General features: G+C 55.3%; 3 non-coding genes across 3 annotated transcripts in view; all 3 read left to right on the top strand.

Moving 5' to 3' along the window:
* Positions 1–1,693: 1,693 nt before the first annotated feature.
* Positions 1,694–3,557, top strand: LOC125797779 (18S ribosomal RNA). Its single transcript, XR_007436609.1, has one exon. It is a non-coding gene; the product is annotated as an 18S ribosomal RNA (ribosomal RNA).
* Positions 3,558–3,930: 373 nt separating this feature from the next.
* LOC125797762 (5.8S ribosomal RNA) lies at positions 3,931–4,084 on the top strand. Its single transcript, XR_007436592.1, has one exon. It is a non-coding gene; the product is annotated as a 5.8S ribosomal RNA (ribosomal RNA).
* A 663-nt stretch (positions 4,085–4,747) lies between these two features.
* LOC125797797 (28S ribosomal RNA) overlaps positions 4,748–5,000 on the top strand; it is a 4,063-nt gene continuing 3,810 nt past the window's right edge. Inside the window, exon 1 of the ribosomal RNA XR_007436627.1 lies at positions 4,748–5,000. This exon is cut by the window's right edge and continues 3,810 nt beyond it. This is a non-coding gene — a ribosomal RNA (28S ribosomal RNA).

The following is a 5,000-nucleotide window of genomic DNA, read 5'->3' as shown; positions in this document are numbered from 1 at the left end:
CTGAAAAGTCGAAAAAATGACTAAGTCCAACTTGGTCTACCAGTGGTAGGCTCGAAAAGTCGAAAAAATGACTAAGTCCAACTTGGTCTACCAGTGGTAGGCTCGAAAAGTTGAAAAAATGACTAAGTCCCATTTGGTCTACCAGTGGTAGCTCTGAAAAGTCGAAAAAATGACTAAGTCCAACTTGGTCTACCAGTGGTAGGCTCGAAAAGTTGAAAAAATGACTAAGTCCAACTTGGTCTACCAGTGGTAGCTCTGAAAAGTCGAAAAAATGACTAAGTCCAACTTGGTCTACCAGTGGTAGGCTCGAAAAGTTGAAAAAATAACTAAGTCCAACTTGGTCTACCAGTGGTAGCTCTGAAAAGTCGAAAAAATGACTAAGTCCAACTTGGTCTACCAGTGGTAGGCCCGAAAAAGCTGAAAAAATGACTAAGTCCAACTTGGTCTACCAGTGGTAGGCTCGAAAAGTTGAAAAAATGACTAAGTCCCATTTGGTCTACCAGTGGTAGCTCTGAAAAGTCGAAAAAATGACTAAGTCCAACTTGGTCTACCAGTGGTAGGCTCGAAAAGTCGAAAAAATGACTAAGTCCAACTTGGTCTACCAGTGGTAGGCTCGAAAAGTTGAAAAAATGACTAAGTCCAACTTGGTCTACCAGTGGTAGGCCCGAAAAAGCTGAAAAAATGACTAAGTCCCACTCGGTCTACCAGTGGTAGGTCGAAAAAGTGCGAAATTTTTCTAAGTCCCCACTTTTGGTCTACCATTTCACGCCAAAAACTAGTGAGGGTGGCGAGCTCCAGGATTTCTGACCCCCTTCGCCCGACTCCCTTGCCCGACGAAGGTGCACTCCGGTCGGCCTCGGAGCGAGTTCGCCCGCGCTCTGGAGGATTTTTCGTCGGGGGGTTTTTCAAAGGGGTGCCGTCGGACTGTTGAGGAGAGTGGCAATGACTAGGGGTCCAAGCACTGGAGATGATTCTCCATTCATTTCTAAGCATGGCAGAGCTTAAATAAAGCCCCAATAATGGTTCCAAAGTGGATTTTTGGACACTATAACACGGACCCGATCCTACCCGACCAAGAAGCTCCGCAGGTCGGCCTCCGTCCCGCCCCCCGCCCCCCAGGCGGTACGGAGGAAAAACCAAACTTCCAGAGACGGTTCCAGGGGGGGTATCTCTTTCATTATTTTGACCCGATCGAATGGACTACCGAGCCCGCCTGGGTAGGCAACCGCGCGGCCCTCCGTGGCCACTGTGCGCGGTGCGTTCCTACCCGACCCAGCGGGTTAGCCTCCAGGGGGGTCCTCCGTCAGGGGGAGGACCTTTCCGAACCTATCCGAGGGAGTCGTAGACGGCCCGTCTATATCTCAATCTGCCCTACACGATAACCGGTCGGCCCGGAGCCGTCGGACTCGGATGCCTCGGTGGTCCTCGCGTCCAACCGAGCTCCAGCACCCGGCTTCAAAAAGCTCCGGACCCCCGGTTTCGGAACGAGCGTTTCCTTGTTATCCCCGAAGCAAGCGGGAACTCGCGCAGCGGAGTTGCCACACTAATTTCCACTGGGAGCAATGAGGGGTGAGCTCGGACGAGCCTCTCCGCCCGTCCCCCCCTCCCCGGGGGGTCCTTCGGACGGTACGGGGCCGATCCCTCTCCCCTCTAAGAACCAATGGTTTTTTCTGTGACAAAAACCACTCGCAGCAACCTGGTTGATCCTGCCAGTAACATATGCTTGTCTCAAAGATTAAGCCATGCAGGTCTAAGTGCACACGGAAGGTACAGTGAAACTGCGAATGGCTCATTAAATCAGTTATGGTTCCTTTGATCGCTCCACACGTTACTCGGATAACTGTGGTAATTCCAGAGCTAATACATGCAAACGAGCGCTGACCGGTCCTCTCTCGGGGGGGCCGGGATGCGTGCATTTATCAGACCCAAAACCCACCCGGGGGGACCCGCGAGGGTTTCCCCCGGCCCTTTGGTGACTCTAGATAACCTCGGGTCGATCGCGCGCCCACCGCGGCGGCGACGTCTCATTCGAATGTCTGCCCTATCAGCTGTCGATGGTAGCATAGGGGGCTACCATGGTGACCACGGGTAACGGGGAATCAGGGTTCGATTCCGGAGAGGGAGCCTGAGAAATGGCTACCACATCCAAGGAAGGCAGCAGGCGCGCAAATTACCCATTACCGACACGGTGAGGTAGTGACGAAAAATAACGATGCAGGTCTCTTTCGAGGCCCTGTAATCGGAATGAACGTATCCTAAACACATGGGTGAGGACCCATTGGAGGGCAAGTCTGGTGCCAGCAGCCGCGGTAATTCCAGCTCCAATAGCGTATATTAAATTTGCTGCAGTTAAAAAGCTCGTAGTTGGACTTCGGGAGTGGGCTGGCGGTCCGCCGCGAGGCGAGCTACCGCCTGTCCCAGACCCTGCCTCCCGGCGCCCCCCGGATGCCCTTGGTTGGGTGTCCGGTCCTCAGGGGTCCGGAGCGTTTACTTTGAAAAAATCAGAGTGTTCAAAGCGGGCACCAAACTCGCCTGAATGCCTGAGCTAGGAATAATGGAATAGGACTCCGGTTCTATTTTGTGGGTTTCCTGAACCAGGGCCATGATTAAGAGGGACGGCCGGGGGCATTCGTATTGCGCCGCTAGAGGTGAAATTCTTGGACCGGCGCAAGACGGACGAAAGCGAAAGCATTTGCCAAGAATGTTTTCATTAATCAAGAACGAAAGTCGGAGGTTCGAAGACGATCAGATACCGTCGTAGTTCCGACCGTAAACTATGCCGACCCGCGATCCGGCGGCGTTATTCCCATGACCCGCCGGGCAGCGTGCGGGGAAACCAGAGTCTTTGGGTTCCGGGGGGAGTATGGTTGCAAAACTGAAACTTAAAGGAATTGACGGAAGGGCACCACCAGGAGTGGAGCCTGCGGCTTAATTTGACTCAACACGGGGAACCTCACCCGGCCCGGACACGGAAAGGATTGACAGACTGATGGCTCTTTCTCGATTCTGTGGGTGGTGGTGCATGGCCGTTCTTAGTTGGTGGAGTGATTTGTCTGGTTAATTCCGATAACGAACGAGATTCCTTCGTGCTAAATAGTTACGCGGCCCCCCGCGGTCGCGGTTAACTTCTTAGAGGGACCAGTGGCGTATAGCCACGCGAGATGGAGCAATAACAGGTCTGTGATGCCCTTAGATGTCCGGGGCTGCACGCGCGCCACAATGGCCGGGCCAGCGTGTGCCTACCCTACGCCGAGAGGCGCGGGTAATCCGCTTAAACCCGTTCGTGACGGGGATTGGGGATTGCAATTATTCCCCATGAACGAGGAATTCCCAGTAAGTGCGGGTCATCAGCTCGCGCTGATTAAGTCCCTGCCCTTTGTACACACCGCCCGTCGCTACTACCGATTGGATGGTTATGTGAGGTCCTCGGATCGGCCACGCCGGGGCTCCTTCGCGGGGCCTTGGTGCTGTGCTGAAAAGTCGATCGAACTTGATCATCTAGAGGAAGTAAAAGTCGTAACAAGGTTTCCGTAGGTGAACCTGCGGAAGGATCATTACCGGGACTTGGGTTGGTAGTGTCTCCCAGTAGGCGCGACTCCCATTTCCACAAACAAAAAATGTTCAAGCCACGGCCCGACGTTGGGAACTACAGGGATTCCCTTCGGCCTTTTAATGACTTGATCGAAAAACGGTGTCCTGAGCAAAAAACGTGTTTTACGGCCAAAGGGAGACGGGTACCTGGCCCCCGAAGTCCGTCTGCGGGGTTTCTTACTCCGGAGGCGGCTCGGCGGCGCGGTTTGATGACCCCGAGTTCGCTTAGGCGTTCCGGGGCGCCCGTACCCGCGGCTGCCGTAAAACATTATTTCAAACCGTCACTTTTTGTGTCTGTTGGTTACATGGCTTCGAAACAAAAACAACCATAAAGAGTACAACTCTTAGCGGTGGATCACTTGGCTCGTGCGTCGATGAAGAACGCAGCCAGCTGCGAGAACTAATGTGAATTGCAGGACACATTGATCATCGACACTTTGAACGCACATTGCGGCCCCGGGTCAATCCCGGGGCCACGCCTGTCTGAGGGTCGCTATTCCAATCTATCGGACCTTTTCGTTCCGTCTCCCTCTTCCCTCCGGGGAAGAGTTAAGAGACGGTTCGAGGGGACCGCGGCTGGAGGTTCGCAGGTGCCCGATCCGAGGCGCCTTCGTCTTCCTAAAAGCAGACTCGGTCAGGTTCCCTTCTCGTTCGGGACTCGACAAAAGCCGCTCGACGGGCTTGATCGCGGGGGAAAAGACTTTCGTCCACCCCTCTCGCCTTCGTCTCCGTTGCCCAGCGATGGGTCTCGGAGGCCGGCTTTCCACACACCGTCCTCTACCGTTCCTCGTTCCGGCGAGGGGAGAGGTGGCGGCGATCCGTGGAGAGACGTCGTAGCGACGGCTGCCGGTGGGTTTTACCCTCTCTGGCTGCCCGTTACGCGCGCCGTCTCTCCGTCGGCGGATCTCCGTCCTCCCTCTCCTTTTCGTTCGGCGCCGAGAGCGCGGCAAAAGAGAGGTTGGTAGGATAGCTCCGGTAGAAGGCGAAGAGGGGGGCTTAAGTTTTTTTCTTCCCGTTTTCATCCTTCGTCCTCCGGCCGAATCGAACCTCCCCGTCTCGAAAGGGTTCCTCCGAATGGTTTCCAGCCAGACCGCGAGGGGTGGTTCCCGCCCTCCCTCGCGGCGGCGTACGCCTGGCGACGACAGCCCTTCGAGCGCGACCTCAGATCAGACGAGACGACCCGCTGAATTTAAGCATATTACTAAGCGGAGGAAAAGAAACTAACAAGGATTCCCCTAGTAGCGGCGAGCGAAGAGGGAAGAGCCCAGCGCCGAATCCCCCGTCCTTCACGGGCGTCGGGACATGTGGCGTATAGAAGTCCGTATCTCTCGGCGCGGGCCGGGGGGCCTGAGTCCTTCTGATAGAGGCTCAGCCCAGGGACGGTGTGAGGCCGGTAACGGCCCCCGCCG

The sequence above is a fragment of the Astyanax mexicanus genome, unplaced genomic scaffold (genome assembly GCF_023375975.1).
Source record: "Astyanax mexicanus isolate ESR-SI-001 unplaced genomic scaffold, AstMex3_surface scaffold_53, whole genome shotgun sequence".
In the NCBI taxonomy this organism is placed as follows: domain Eukaryota; kingdom Metazoa; phylum Chordata; class Actinopteri; order Characiformes; family Acestrorhamphidae; genus Astyanax; species Astyanax mexicanus.
Note: the sequence above shows the minus strand (reverse complement) of the source record. Positions and strands in the feature narration are given on the sequence as shown.